This window comes from Schistocerca gregaria, chromosome 8 (assembly GCF_023897955.1).
Source record: "Schistocerca gregaria isolate iqSchGreg1 chromosome 8, iqSchGreg1.2, whole genome shotgun sequence".
Taxonomy (NCBI): Eukaryota; Metazoa; Arthropoda; class Insecta; order Orthoptera; family Acrididae; genus Schistocerca; species Schistocerca gregaria.
Window position 1 is genome coordinate 202,787,290 of NC_064927.1, and position 17,234 is coordinate 202,804,523.

General features: G+C 45.3%; 1 protein-coding gene across 1 annotated transcript in view; it reads right to left on the minus strand.

Moving 5' to 3' along the window:
* The window catches only part of LOC126284441 (bicaudal D-related protein homolog), a 494,335-nt gene that overhangs the window by 108,219 nt on the left and 368,882 nt on the right, over nt 1-17,234 (minus strand). The window lies entirely within an intron of this gene.

Sequence of the window (17,234 nt, forward strand, 5' to 3'; positions counted from 1 at the left end):
CCGCACAACGGGTTGGCACACTCTGGATCAGGTGGTCGAGCAGCTGCTGGGGTAGAGCCTCCCATTCTCGCACCAGTGCCTGTCGGAACTCCTGAAGTGTCCTATGGGTTCGAAGACGTGCACCGATATTTCGACAGAGTGTATCCCAGGCGTGCTCGATGGGGCTTAGGTCTGGAGAACAGGCAGGCCACTCCATTCGCCTGATATCTTCTGTTTCGAGGTACTCCTTCACGATGGCAGCTCGGTGGGGCCGTGCGTTATCATCCATCAGGAGGAAGGTGGGACCCACTGGACCCCTGAAAATGTGCACATATTGCAAAATGGCATCCCGATACACCTGACCTGTTACAGATCGTCGAAGACATGCAGGGGTATACGTGCACTAATCATAATCCCCACCCCACACCATCAAACCACGACCTCCATACAGGCCCCTTTGAAGGGCATTAAGGGGTTGGTATATGGTCCCTGGCTCACGCCAGATGAAAACCCGGCGAGAATCGCTGTGCAGACTGTACCTGGGCTCGTCCGTGAACATAACCTCTCACTGTTCCAATGAAGATGTACTTTGTTCTTGACACCAGGCTTTACGGGCTCCCCTGTGACCAGGGGCCAGTGGAATGCACCTTGCAGGTCTCCGGGGGAATAAACAAGGTCTGTTCAGTCGTCTGTAGGCATTGTGTCTGGAGACAACTGTTCCAGTGGCTGCGGTAAGGTCCCGAGCAAATCTACTTGTAGTACTCCGTGGCCGTCTGCGGGCACTGATGGTGAGATTCTTGTGGTGGTGTACACTGTGGACGTCCCGTACTGTAGCGCCTGGACACGTTTCCTGCCAGGTGGAATCGTTGCCATAATCTTCAGATCGCCCTATTTGGCACACGGAGGGTCCGTGCTACGACCTGCTGTGTTTGACCAGCCTCCAGTCGCCCTAGTATTCTACCCCTCTTAACGCCATCAATTTGTGTTCTTTGAGCCATTTTCAACACTCAGTCACCATTACCACGTCTGAAAACGTCTGCACACTTACGAGTACTCTCTGTACCATACTCTGACATGCACCAACACACCTCTGCGTATGTGGATTGCTGCCAGCGCCACCTACCGACGACCGCAGGTCAAATGCACCGCATGGTCACACTCCGAGGTGGTTTAAACCCGCAAACCGCCCACCAGAGCGTTGTTTCAACGTGTGTCAGCATTATCCTTAATTTATGAGCACATTGTATTTTGTGGCAAAATAAACGCAAATGTGTAAAATTTCCGTTTGTTGCTTTAATTTTGTACACTGTCTATGCGGGTGTCTTAGCGGGACAGCTGGTCGAATAGTGCAATATACAGACCTGTGGGACTTTTGGACGTGACAGTGGCGAGATGTTGGAATGCATGGGAACGTGAGGACAATGCCTCGTCGTCAAGGTTCAAGTCGACCACGTCCGACCACCAATAGCGGGATTGGTGTATGTTCATGAAGCACATCGTAACCCCTTCACATCTGAGGCTGTCCTCAGAGAACAGGTAATGGAGTCCCTACAACATTCTTCGTCGTCTCGCTACGCTGGTCGATGGTTAGCAGCAGCCAAGGCTGGGGGATTACCGTCGTTTCGTGGTCAGCAATGAATCGCGATTCTGCACTATACCAGATGACTATCGTCGAGTATGGCGGCGACCTACTGAGGGATCCCATATTGTTTTAATGCAGTGGTTCTCCACCTGAGGGTGATTACCCCATGAGGGATAAAATTAAATTTTCTGAGGGGTGAAAACTAAACGATACGATGTTGTTTCCGTCATGCAACTAAATTATTTTCAAAATATCACTACCATTATCACAATTTGTGAGACACTATTACTGATTATATAGTTAGGAATAATAACCTTTTTTCAGTTTGTAGCATTATTACGACGGAGGTTACAGGTTCCCACACAGTCCACCTACTACACACACATATGTTGTGCTTTGTCCCGTACGTCACTGATAAAAAAATGTGAGATATATGCGTAACAAATGCTAAATATCTCAAGAAAATGTTGCCTCCATATTGTACATAGCACCTGCAATAGTCCAGCAACTGCTTCATTACTTGCTTCGAAAAAGGCAAATGAATTATTTGACAGCACTACACAGCAGTAACTAAATAAGGGCTACTATAGTGCTATCATCATTATCATTATCATTATCATTATTATTATTATTATTATCATTATTATTACTGCCTCCATATTGTACATAGCACCTGCAATAGTCCAGCAACTGCTTCATTACTTGCTTCGAAAAAGGCAAATGAATTATTTGACAGCACTACACAGCAGTAACTAAATAAGGGCTACTATAGTGCTATCATCATTATCATTATCATTATCATTATTATTATCATTATTATTACTATTAGTGTCTGTAGTCGCACACAAAGCATTAACAGCCTGAAATCTTTCAATTTGTGCCAGTGCAGAAGTAAGGAGTGCACCAGTCACGTGATTACGAACAGCAAGTATAGTGCACACACTTTAACTTGATTGTAAATAAGGTTGCAGTATGCAGGTCAAGTAAGTCCCCCATTGGGGAGGAGTAATGCAGTAAGTACGTTTTGTAACAACCGTCTTCCTTCACAGTGGATAGTTTAGCTTTCTTTTCATACACACACATGAACTAAACATCATTCGTCTTTCATACTAATACCTGGGTTCGTACCGCCAAATTCTTTGTAAATTTGACTCGATTTTCCTATCACTGAAATAACATCACTTGAATTCTCAATCCGTGAAGTTTCATTGTGTTTCCTACTCTCCTTCTGGGTACTTCACTTTTTGTCAAGCAGTCTATTTTTGTATGTTTGATTTCGGTCTTATATTTGTGCTTCTCACATTTATTTTGCTTTTCCACCAAATAAATAAGTAAAATTTGTCCAACCGCACATGCATGTTAATAATTATTTACTCAAAATTAAAGGTACCCAGTGACAATTTTCGTCGTAGATAGGATTCAACGTAGGACATTTCTACGGAGTCCGGGAAGTAGGAACTGTACGCCATTTCATCAATCACTTCATCTTAATTTTCATTAACACGTTTGACAACTTCGTCACAAAATCTGTGTACTGTATTTGCAAGAGCGTTTCTACTTCGGCAATGTGCGTTTCGAAGTCACCATCAGCGCTTCTGCTCTTATTAAGGACGTTCATTAAGATGTCAAGATACTAGAAACGAGTTGACTTCTCATGGACCCCACAGTGGTTGTCAGAAATCTAAGTTTCATTGTTTTCATAACCCTCATCTGGCAGCGTTAGTTAGCTGTTTGAAATGGCTTCTATGTTGCAGCAACAATGAAATAAGAAATAAAGCTTTAGCTTTGCTTTAGACCAGAAAACTTCGGAAGTTTTTGGCCGCCCCCACCCCCCTCTAACTTTGTAACTTTGTTCTATGTGTTATCATACTTTACCTGTTTGTTTAGCATATTTTCTAGGAAAATGAGGACGGGCCTAGCATCTACCTAACCGAGCGTGGAAAACCGTGTAAGAACCATACTCATACTGGCCTGTGTAGCAGTAGTTAATCCGCCGTTTGGATTCTATCCCCCAACTCGCAAACTAGATCATTGTACAGTGACTCATACGAGCAGACCATTCTTCCATTCGAAGAATTACACCGCACGGATACTATATAACAGAGAAGCTACTTATGAAGGAGAAAAAGCAATAACACACATTACAACAGTAATTAGTGAAACATGAGCGCTGAATGTTGTTGTAAATTTAACAGCATTCCCTTCGTAGCGGTTTATTTTTCCTCAACAGTTCAAACTGTGTAGGTATTTCAGGAGATAATCTTCCTGGTGGTGGTAACGTTTCAGACAGCTGTGATGAGAAATGGAATTACGATCCGTGTGACATAAACAGGGAGTACTCGAGAGCAGGATCATCTGCAATGTATGCTCTGCGGGTAGCCTATGGAGTAGGCGAGTCCAGCTGCGGGAGGGTTATGCAGTGTTCAGTCAAAACTGTTTTTAAGCTTCGGCAGAGTCCCACTCTGTGTTGATCCCCATTGTCTGCATACACAAGTCAATACCTACTGTCTCTTAGTACATTCCAGTCTTCCTAACGCGTATGTGAGTACAGCGTCACGTGTTTTTGATATTAGTTAGCCTGCCGCACAATTCAAGATCGTCTTCTCACACTCTACCGAGTTTACAGTTTGCATTGTAGGAAGTTATCCATCTTTCGTTGTGTACAGTGTTAAGCGTTCGGGCAAGCTCCTATCAACGACCGTACTTACAGTATCTTTTACAAGTATCGGGCGCGTCCATTGTTATCGTAGAATCGAATAACTTTTCGCGTACTTCGCATCGTATGCTTATCAGCTATCTGACATTTGGCGTTCCATATTCTATGCGCAGACAGTAAACGTCCACGTTATCAGATGTATTCCCATATGCACTCTGCGTTCGCCTCTTATTTTGGCGAACAGCTGCCTATACTTTGTTCAAGGAAATTTAAGAATTTCCAAGGATAATTTTGCAGTCACCGTTGTTAAAACCTCTTTCTAAACCTACAAAACTCATAAATTTCAGTTTGTGTTTCTTGAAAATATGTAAGAGGGTGTGCTCAGAAGTAATACCTCTGAAAATTTTAGTCTGTTCTCAATATCGGGTGAGCTCTTACATATCATGTATATTACTCATTAGACATGCCCCCTTCGTTGACGCAAGCAGCATGCTTCTGCCCCAACAGGGCTTCAAATTGTAGCGTGTAACATGGCGGTGTGTAACGTAACTACGCCGAGGGCAACAAATCGCGACACCTAGAAGGACCTGCGCGGCATAAACGAAAGTTGGTAGGCGTGTTTCTACATCTGAAACTTGATGTCAGATTTCACGCCAGTCGCCTAAGAGTGCTATGAGGATGCAAATCAGGTTTGCTTTAAACACATGCTTTAACCGTCGTGAGCGTTAGTTACCTTCAGGATTGGACGTGGTGAGTCGATGTTAGTCAAGAATGCCTTTAAGGCGGCAAATTCGCCATTATTAAAACCTCACTGAGTTTGAACGAGGTCGTGGCTTACGAGAAGCTGGTTGGCTCTTCTGCGATATTGCAGAGAGACTTGGTAGGAATGTAGCCACTGTACATGACTGCTGGCAGTGGTGGTCGCGTGGAAGTGCGGTCGCAAGAAGACCGGGCTCCGAACGGACACGTGGCAGGGAAGACCACCGTGTTCGGCGTATGGCTCTGGCGAATCTTACTGCATTTGCAGCAGCAATTTGAGCAGCAGTTAGCACCACAACGAACTGCTATAAATCGACTACACCAAAAACAGCTCCGTGGAAGATGCCCTATAGCGTGCATTCCGCTGACCCCAAACCATCGGCATTTCAGACTTGTCTATTGAGAGCTGACTGCAGGGCACGGCGGAGGTCTGTTGTGTTTTCTGATGAGAGACGTTCTGCCTCGTTGCCAGTCACCGTTGTATGTTGGTGAGAAAGTTGCCAGTTGAGGGCCTGAAACCAACCAGTCTGCATGCTAGAGTCACGGAACCTACACTCGGAGATATGGTTTGGAGTGCGATTTTCTATGACAGCATGACTGCGAAATTGTACGTCAATCTGGCGATACGACCTGCTGTGCTGCTATTCATGAACACCATTCCAGGGCGTGTTTTCCAACAGGATAACGTTCTTCCACATACCGCTGTTGTAACACAACATGCTCTAGAGATTGTAGATATGTTGCCTTGGTCTGCTCGATTATCAGATCTGTCGTAAGGGGTACACATATGGGACATCATCGGACAACAACTCCAGCGTCATCCACAACCACCATTATTCGTCTCTGTATCGACCGACCAAGTGCAACAGGCATGGAACTCTATCTCACAAACTGATACCTGTACAACACAACGCATGCATCTTCATATGCTTGCATTACACATTCTGGCAGTTACACCGGTTATTAATGTACCAGCATCTCACATTTACAATGGCTCATATAGTGCGCACATAGCCCGTGATCTTACAATAATGTGGGGCCACAGTCATATTTCTTTAAAGTCAGTACCGCCATTAGACTGTTTTTTTTATTTGCAGTATTACATTTACACAATCATGATTTCGGCTTCAAAGTGCCATTATCAAGTGTTTTAACGTTATACAGTGAATAAGATGGCATACTGTCGTATTTAAAATACACTATACAATGTGTCTAATACGAAAGTTTGCCACCTTAGGCACTGTATAACATTAAAACACTTGATAATGGCACTTTGAAGCCGAAATCATCATCGTGTAAATGTAACACTGCAAATGAAAAACAGTCGAATGGCGGTATTGATTTTAAAGATAAATTCCCGAAATCTCATTAATCTTCACTGATAATTTTTTGGCGTTGCGTGGGAAACAGCGTGCTGTAATCGACTTTCTAAAAGAAAGAGTTCGTCCACACATGGAACAACCTCTCCTAAAACAGAACACATGCGAACACTGCGACATCTGCAGCAATCTGAAACCCTATGTTCTGTGTCATCAATCATCCTCCACACAGTCCCAACTTGGTCCCATTTGATTTTCATCTGTTTCCACAACTTCGAGGACTTCGCTTTGATAGCGATGATGCGGTGCAAGCAGAGGTGAGGTTGGGTCTGTGAATAAAGTCAAGCATTCTACTGTAACGGTGTCAAGAAACTGGTCTCATGATGGGAGGAACGTGTTCGCCACCTGCGTGACTACACTGAGGTAACAAAAGTCATGGTATGCATTGCAATACCGTGTCGGACCCCCGTTTGCCCGGTGTAGTGCAGCAACTCTACGTGGCAAGGACTCATTAAGCCGATGGACGTCTCCTGCACAAATATTGAGCTATGGTACCTCTACGGGCGTCCATAATTGAGAAAGTGTTTTCGCCGCAGGATGTTTTGCACGAATATTGCTCTCCATTATGTACCATTAATTGTCGGGGCGATATCGGTTGCGAAAATATTCGCTCGAACTGTCCAGAGTGTGCTTCAAACCAATCGCAACAATTGTGGCCCGGCGACTTGGGGCATTGTAATCGATAAAAATTCCATCGTTGTTTGGGAACAATATATGACTGGCTGAAAATCGTCTCCAAGTAGCCAAACATAACAACTCCCAGTCAATGATCGGTTTGGTTGGATCGGAGGACCCAGTCCATTCCATGTAAACACAGCCCACACCATTACGAAGCCACGCAGTGCCTTACTGAGAACTGGGGTCCAATGCTTCGTGGAGTCATCAGACCATACCAACTGAAATCCTCATCTGCTCAGCCCACAGTTTTCGAGTCGTGTAGGGTCTAAACGATTGGGTCACGAACGCGGGACAGGCGCTGCAAGGCGATGTCGTGCTATTAGCAGAGGCACTCACGTCGGACGTCTGCTTCCATAGCCTACCAACGCCAAATTTCGTCCCAATGTCGTAAACGGATACGTTCGTCGCACGTCCCACATTGATTTCTGGGACTATTTCGCGCAGTATTGCTTGTCTTTTAGCACGGACAATGCTACGTAAACGCCGCTGCGCTCTCTCTCTCTCTCTCTCTCTCTCTCTCTCTCTCTCTCTCTCTCCCTCTGTCGTTCACTGAAGGTCGCCGGCCCCTGCGCTGTGGTGGGAGGTATTGATTGACATCTGGTATTCTAGGCACACACTTGACACTTGGATCTCTGAAAACTGAATTTCCTAACGATTTTCGAAATGGAGTAGTCCCATACGTCTAGCCCCAACTACCATTCCCCGTCCAAGGTCTGTCAGTTCCCACGTACGTCGAAATCCTTTTCACATGATGACATGAATCACCTGGGTACAAAAGAAGCTCCACGAATGCACTGCCCATTTATACCTTGTGTACGCAATGTTTCCACCATTGTATATTCGCATGTCGTCCCATTACTTTTGTCATCTCAGAGTATGTTAAGAAATAAATGTAGAGTGTTACGTTCGTTTTATTTAGAAAGCTTTAAGGGTTTTCACATAAAGAGTCCTCATGAATTTTCATTGTTTGCTACCGTGTCTGATGTTGCAGTGTTAATGGCCTCCATTAGAGGAGGAGAGACATGGGTGGCCGCGCCAGCATCCCGTGGCCAGTGCACCGCAGAGAGCTGCTGGTCGGGCGACAGGCGGAGCCACAAGGCCGCGGCGCGAGGTCGCGGCAGCGGTGAGCGGTAGGTAGGCAGTCCCCCGGGACAGTACGGGCCACGCCCCGCTACCGCCAATCGATGTTTCGACCGTCGACCTCAAGGTCACGCCAGGTGACACTGCTCTGGAGTACACGGCCTTGTCTGGCGGCTAGCTGGCCTGCGTTCCAGCGAGAAGTCCGGCACTTTTTCTTTAAATAAGTTCCGGTTTTTTGAGCCACAAGAGTGTGTGACAAGTCCTTGGACCCAGACACCATCTGCCGTTTCTGAAAACAGCTCAAAATTGCGAGCGCAGATGGCGACTTCAATTTAATGGAGCTGGTCTTAGCAAAGCCAAAGTTGACGCGCATGCGCAGAGCAGACGACAGGACACTCAATACGCTCTTCACGATGTCTGAAGCTTATATCTGTAACTCCGTTTCCAGTTATGGAATATACATTCAAGTGTGGATCCAACAGGCGTCAGATCAGTGCGCTGTCTGGCTTTGCGAGCGCTTGGACGGCTGACCGTCTGGGTCTGCGCTGTTGGCAAGCGGGGCGCACTCAACCCTCGTGAGGGCAAAAATTGAGGAGCTACTCAAATGAGAAGTTGCGGCTCCTGTCACTGAAACTGACAATGATGGGGACAGCGGTGTGCTGACCCCAAGGTGTCCCCCTCACCCTTCCCCCCCAAAAAATCCGCATCCACTGACGCTTATCGTCTGACGATGACACGGCGGTCAGTCGGTACCGTTGGGCCTTCAGAGGACTGGACGGAGAGAATTATGTACATGTGATATTTTTTTATTGTGACGTAAGTTCCTTCTGGAGGTGGTGCCCTCGAAAATTCTGCTGCCCAAAGGAATTTCCGTCATTATCGCAAACCTCACATCCACATCACAGTGCTATTTTAAAGGAGTATAGTCGTCTGATAAAGAAGCTGTCGGTCATGAACCGTTAATGGGGCTACTTTTTGCTAATAAATAGCCTTATTAAGATGGCTGGTTGGTGTTTTATACTTTTACATATATTTGCCACCATGGCTTTTAATTGTGACTAATGCAGCCTCCTCTGCCTCTTTAATGTATGCCTGCATCCTTGCACAATTAGCTTATTCTACTGCTAAATGGTTTAGATAGATTCATGAATCAAAACTTATACGTGCTAATTACTATGTAACGGCCGCGCGGTTTGAGGCGTCCTATCACTGTTTGCGCGGCCCCTCTCGCCGGAGGTTCGAGTCCTCTCTCGAGCATGGATGGGTGTTTTGTTCTTAGCATACGTCAGTTTAAGTGGTGTGTAAGTCTAGAAACCGATGGCCTCAGCAGGTGACTCACAAGGAATGACTGGCATTTTTTTTACCATATTGCAGCCTTGTCAGCAGCTGCGATAGACTAAGATATTCGAAGATCCGCCTCAGTTGCGCAAATTTTCTGGTCCTTACGCAGGTTTCGCCTAGAATAACCTAGCCTTCTTCAGAAGCTTCAGAAGATGGCTAGATTATTCTAGCCGAAACCTGGGTAAAGACCAGAAAATTTGCGCAACTGAGGTGGATCTTGCAATATCTTAATGACTCTGGCATTTTTTTATATTTCCTAAGGTTAATTGTCAAATGTGGGAGTAAGTCTGACAGCAACATCGGTTGCTTTTGTTTTGTGTTATTCCTCGGCAAACTTCAAGTTTTATTTGGGGCGATAACTGCTTTACTATGAATGTTGTTTATTACGTAGCTCATATAGAGGGCGCCACTAAGCCGACCTTCATTATACAGTAGGCTTTATGAACTGTGACAGGACCGACTATGGGATGTTTTAAAATTCTGATATACTGGTATGTTATCTAATGTACAAGCGATATAGTTTATACCACGAGCTGTAATTTTTTATACCGCCGATTACGTTGTTCTTGTATTTTTTACCATTGATAATGGCTAGTTGCTTGCCAAAATGTAGATTTGCTTCTTGATTGCTGTTCTCGATCATTTTCGATCATTTTAAAAGTCATATCACAGAGTGCATTCCACGTTCCTAATGGAAGGTGATTTGATGAGGTCTTTTAATTCTTCTTCACCTTCAGTGAGGATAGCAGAGTCATCACCGAATCTTATAGTTGATATCCTATCATCCCACTCTTGAACCTTTCTTTTATTTCTGTCATTGCTTTTTATATGTATATACTGAATAGCAAGGCGAAAGACTGCATCACTGTCTTACACCCTTTTTAACATAACCTCACACAAAAGTCAAAAGAGGTTAGGTCTGGTGAAAGTGATGACCATGATGTTGGATCATATCCACCGAGCCATGTGCTGGGAAGGGTTTCGTCCAAGAATCCATCGATTCGTCCCAGCGTGTCCCAGCATACTCAGCACGCGTGGGACAACCATTTGGTGGTGCAAAGCTTGCAGTAGTGTGTATGCGAGGAAATGCAGCCACTCGTGTAAAACAGGCAGCACAGTGCTCTGACAGATGCATATTTATTTGCAAGCACGACCCTTCGATTTCTGTGGACGGTGCTGAAGTGCTGTATGCGCGGCATCATTTGTGTCGTCACCCACTCCAGGTCTGTCCATCTTGCCGTCTCATCAACCCTGTCATTCTCTTTAAACTTTTTCCTACCATTCTTCGACACACTTCCACATACGGCAGATCTCAGCCGTAGGCACTCCGGAAATGACACTGAACTGCAATAGACTGTGTTTCTTCTACATTAATGTTATAAATACGAAAGTAACGCTGTCTTCTACGTTTTCACGACTGAACCGCTTAAGCGATTTCAATTAAATTTGTTGTGGGGAGAGTTTGAAGGCTGAGAAATAACATAAGGCACTTTAGAATTCAAAAAAAAAAAGAAAGAATCAACCCCTAAGAGGGTGGAGAACGGAACACCTTTTTTACATTAGTAAAATTATTAAAATTGTTGCATGATGAATGTGTTGTACAGCTACTTCGGTAGTATGATATGTAGGTGCGCACTGCTGCCACGCCCCTCTGCACGCACCGTTTGGCCGTCACACGACGCGTGACGCACGACGTGAGTTGGAGGAGACACTTGGCTGAAACTGACGTAACTGCACGTGCAACAGCTTACCTGTTCACCGCTAATCATCATTACAAACCTACTGGTATGCGAGCGGATCTATGGGTAACAGTTATTGAAACCACAAAACACGATGCACTTTCTTTTTCATATACGCCACTATGACTGCAGCACGCCTAAATTAGGTTACGCTATCTCTAACAAAAGAGAGAGAGAGAGAGAGAGAGAGAGAGAGAGAGAGAGAGAGAGAGAGAGAGAGAAAAGGGATCACATGCCTTCAGACCATATGTAGGAGTGTATCCATAAATACCTCATGAATTAAGCTACCATTTGTCGCAAAGTGAAAAGTTGTACATAGTACAAATTGCTCCATTCTGCTCCGGCCTGATGCAGTAACAGTGGTTCCATGTTCCAAATAAAAGACAACCTCTGTGGCAATGTTTGTTGATTAACAACGCGCTTCGCGCTCTTCTTACCACATCATCAGATTTTCAAGAAGTGACAAGGTGTGTGTGTGTGTGTGTGTGTGTGTGTGTGTGTGTGTGTGTGTGTGTGTGTGTGTGTGTGACGAGAGAGAGAGAGAGAGAGAGAGAGAGACACATAGGTATCATCAGATCCATATCTTTTTAAAAATATTTATAAAATTCTAGGAGGCACATGATCTATGCTGCGACTATTAGAACTTATTTAAATATTTTTTCCCTTTGTACTATTTTTCTAGCCATTTAATCGCAGCGACGAGGTATGTGGTTCCTCTTGCTTACTGAATAGCCGGCCGCTGTGGCCGAGCAGTTCTAGGCGCTTCAGTCCGGAACCGCAGTGCTGCTAAGGTCGCAGGTACGAATCCTGCCTCGTGCATGGATGTGTGTGATGTCCTTAGGTTAGTTAGGTTTAAGTAGTTCTAAGTCTAGGGGGCTGATGACCTCAGTTGTTAAGTCCCATAGTGCTTAGAGCCATTTGAACCATTTTCTTTTTTTACTGAATACATGGCGCCAAATATCAGCAAGGTAGATAGTTGGTGTGATTTGCCACTCCGTAAAGGATGTAGAGAGTACTGATCTCTGTGCCACTTCAAACAGATTTTTAATTATAATTACAATAAAAACAATATACTGAATTGCTATTATTAACAATGTACATGCATCTAAACCAATGGACATGGAAAAAGTTTTGTAGGTTCAAAATGATAGCCATAGTACTCATACAGTATTATATTAATGGATGCTTCATATTGGCAAGAAGGCAGGACCCATTTCGTACCCTCTGGGTCCGTATCCTTCACTGCTTCCTAGCAATCAGTTTTCAAATAATTCTCAAAATTGAGCAGTTTTCATAACGACTTGGTCCTTAATCAGCTTGCAGCCATCAAAAATGTTTTATACTATCGCCTTTCTATGTACTTGAATTTTTTTTTAAGATTGACAGTGGTTAAGCTGCTAGCCGAAATCGAGATTTGCTACTTTAATAAAGCTTGAAAGGAACTTACGACTGATTACTGTTCTCCATCATTTTGATTGGAAGACCTATTGAATGGAATGAACAGTATAATATATACAAAATATGGATTGAGAGTAAACCAAAGAAAGTAATGAGAACTAGCAGAAATGGGAATACCGAGACTCATAACATCAAAACTGGTGATCACGAAGTTATGGAATTCTATATCTTGGAAGCAAAATAACTTATGATGGATGACGCAAGAATTATATGAAAAGCAGACAAAGAGGGCATTCTTAAAAATGGTTCAAATGGCTCTGAGCACTATGGGACTTAACAAAATGGCTCTGAGCACTATGCGACTTAACTTCTGTGGTCATCAGTCGCCTAGAACTTAGAACTAATTAAACCTAAGTAACCTAAGGACATCACACACATCCATGCCCGGGACTTAACATCTGAGGTCATCAGTCCCCTAGAACTTAGAACTACTTAAACCTAACTAACCTAAAGACATCACACACATCCATGCCCGAGACAGGATTCCAACCTGCGACCGTAGCGGTCACTCGGTTCTAGACTGAAGCGCCTAGAACCGCTCGACCACTACGGCGGTCGGGCATTCTTAGCCATGAGAAGTCTACTGATGCCAAACGTAGGAAGAACTTTCTGGATATATACGTTTGATATACATCGTTGTATGGTAGTGAATCTTGAACTGTAAGCAAACCGGAACAGAAGGGAATTGAGGCGTTTGAGAAGTGGTGCTACAGAAGAATGCTGAAAATTATGTAGATTGATAATGTAAGGAATGAGGTGGTTTTCCGTAGAATGGGAGAAGAAAGGAACGTCTGGAAAACACTGACACGAAGAAGAAACAGGATGATGGGAAATGTTTTAAGACACCACGGAATGACCTCCATGGTTCTAGAGGTAGCTCTAGATAGTAAAAACTGTAGAGGAAAACAGAGATTTGAATACATCGAATAAATAATTGAGGACGTCGGCTGAAAGAGCTACTCTGAGATTGAAACTTCTTTGTTTAAATGAGTGTGGCTGTACTTAAATTGCTGAATGACTAAGACCCACAATATCCTAGCGCAATGCAATCTGACTTCCAATAATTAATTCAAAAGAATGAACCCGACTAAAACGAAATCCTAACAATAACCTATACGTTTCATTAAGCACTCACCTCACAAAAATCTTCATTATGTGAACTACTGCAATACAGCGAGCGTCAATACCGCCAGCTAAATAAAAGATTCTAACTACTAAAGCCACTAACTACTAATAGGTATGTGGTTATCAAAGGAAAGATTTTGTTAAAAAACCAAATAATATATTTCTTTACCTCAATAATGTGACATCCAGTTCAGACACGAATATACACTCCTGGAAATTGAAATAAGAACACCGTGAATTCATTGTCCCAGGAAGGGGAAACTTTATTGACACATTCCTGGGGTCAGATACATCACATGATCACAATGACAGAACCACAGGCACATAGACACAGGCAACAGAGCATGCACAATGTCGGCACTAGTACAGTGTATATCCACCTTTCGCAGCAATGCATGCTGCTAGTCTCCCATGGAGACGATCGTAGAGATGCTGGATGTAGTCCTGTGGAACGGCTTGCCATGCCATTTCCACCTGGCGCCTCAGTTGAACCAGCGTTCGTGCTGGACGTGCAGACCGCGTGAGACGACGCTTCATCCAGTCCCAAACATGCTCAATGGGGGACAGATCCGGAGATCTTGCTGGCCAGGGTAGTTGACTTACATCTTCTAGAGCACGTTGGGTGGCACGGGATACACGCGGACGTGCATTGTCCTGTTGGAACAGCAAGTTCCCTTGCCGGTCTAGGAATGGTAGAACGATGGGTTCGATGACGGTTTGGATGTACCGTGCACTATTCAGTGTCCCGTCGACGATCACCAGAGGTGTACGGCCAGTGTAGGAGATCGCTCCCCACACCATGATGCCGGGTGTTGGCCCTGTGTGCCTCGGTCGTATCCAGTCCTGATTGTGGCGCTCACTTGCACGGCGCCAAACACGCATACGACCATCATTGGCAGCAAGGCAGAAGCGACTCTCATCGCTGAAGACGACACGTCTCCATTCGTCCCTCCATTCACGCCTGTCGCGACACCACTGGAGGCGGGCTGCACGATGTTGGGGCGTGAGCGGAAGACGGCCTAACGGTGTGCGGGACCGTAGCCCAGCTTCATGGAGACGGTTGCGAATGGTCCTCGCCGATACCCCAGGAGCGACAGTGTCCCTAATTTGCTGGGAAGTGGCGGTGCGGTCCCCTACGGCACTGCGTAGGATGCTGCGGTCTTGGCGTACATCCGTGCGTCGCTGCGGTCCGGTCCCAGGTCGACGGGCACGTGCACCTTCAGCCGACCACTGGCGACAACGTCGATGTACTGCGGAGACCTCACGCCCCACGCGTTGAGCAATTCGGCGGTACGTCCACCCGGCCTCGCGCATGCCCACTATACGCCCTCGCTCAAAGTCCGTCGACTGCACATACGGTTCACGTCCACGCTGTCGCGGCATGCTACCAGTGTTAAAGACTGCGATGGAGCTCCGTATGCCACGGCAAACTGGCTGACACTGACGGCGGAGGTGCACAAATGCTGCGCAGCTAGCGCCATTCGACGGCCAACACCGCGGTTCCTGGTGTGTCCGCTGTGCCGTGCGTGTGATCATTGCTTGCACAGCCCTCTTGCAGTGTCCGGAGCAAGTATGGTGGGTCTGACACACCGGTGTCAATGTATTCTTTTTTCCATTTCCAGGAGTGTAAATCGTCATTGACATCTAGTACAAAGGTATATAATCGTGAATAATATTCAATCTCCAAGTCGAACATGCACAGATCGTTAGCCTACGCTAACACTTCAGACCTATACCGTCCATGAATGTTAACTTCTCACATTTAACATCCATCACTGCTGGCTGTTCACCTCCAACTGCCCAACAGTACTGCCATCACTGCTGGCGACTAACCTCCAACTGCCCAACACTACTGGCGATTAACTTCCAACAACGAGTCCAACCAGCCACAGAGTCTCTTACAAAGAAAGCGCAGTCAGGGAACCAATGTAAAGCGCTACACAGAGCTGTCAACACAGAAGCAGCTCACTTACAAGATGAAGAGGTTGGCAGAGGAAAGAAATAAAAGAGTCTAACTACTGAAGCCGCATCAAACCAGACAGGAGACTAGTTAGTCAAAAGAAAAGAAATAAGTCAGGACAGAATGTTCAGTTCACCGGTTCCCGATGTACAGGCTCTTATGGCACTAATACAAGATACTGCAGAGGTGGTGACGGAAGAAGTGTTGCCAACGACATGGAGACAAACTGAATATAGCCTAGGCTCCCTACCGGCAACAAACGAAGCAAATATGGAAGTGTATCTATAAAAAAAATTTACTATTTAACCTACCATTTGTAACAAACTGCGTAGCTGTATCTAGCATAGTTCCTTAGAAATAAATCTCTGTAACCAGGGAAAGACTTTACGTTCACCCTGTGCTTTTTTATACCGCAAGAAGGCCCCCGAGGAGACACTGGCTCAGAGCCTGGTTAGCAAACACACTGCGTCCGGCTTATCTGCAGCGCCGCTACGCTCCTGCAACCACCGGCGGCTTACGAGTCGGAAGGAAAGCGGCCTCAGCGATTACGTCACTGGTGCTCCACACGGCACGGATGCGGGCGTATCAAGATGGGCGGGTCGTGCCCCGTGACGTACGTGTCCAACATCACGCCATTGTCTGCACACGCGCCTCTGTTTCGCGAAACTACCCCTCTTAGAGGGCCAGGCCTTTGTTGCACTGCCGGTACTCTACATATCAAGTTATCTAGCACAGGATTTACGGTAGGTCGCGCACGTTCTTTCTTGCCTCTCTCGCTTTACCTACTTCACTCCCTCTCCTCCGCACATCATACAAATATTTACTGTCCTACTCCTCCACCTCCTCCTCACCCTCTGTCTCTTTCCCCATGAAACTTCAGATCAATGCGCCAATCACCGCCAAATAAACGGTAGTGATTCTCTATATGACAGTGGTGCTCTTTTTGTCATTGTTCACGATATATTTAGTCCAAAGACAGGGTTCAACGAGCTCTCAGTTACAGTCTATACTGTGAAATTCTCTTCACCTCTACATCCTGCTTACTACTAAGCCTGCCTACTGTAAATCAAGCATCAGTCTGCCTCCACAATTTTTACCTCTCATCTTTCACAAACCTTCGTCCATTGATAAGAACTTATAGAGGCCGACCTAGGAGAAGATGAGTTCGGTTCCGAGAAATGTAGAATCACGCGACGCAGTACTTCCGTATGGCACGTCGTACAAGACAGACTGAAGAAAAGCAAACCCATGTTTATAGCATTTCTAGATTTAGAGAAAGCTTCTGAAAATGCTGACTGGACTACATTCTTAGAAATTCTGAAGGTAGAAACGAGTAAAATAGAGGGTACGGAAGATTGTTTACAACTTGTATAGCAACCATACTGCAATTATAAGTGTAGGTGTAAACTCCATGATCATATTGTGTGTGTATGTTGTGGTTGCCTAATGTCGTCTTTGCAATGGAATTTTCACGCCTACAAATGATTAATCGACCCTG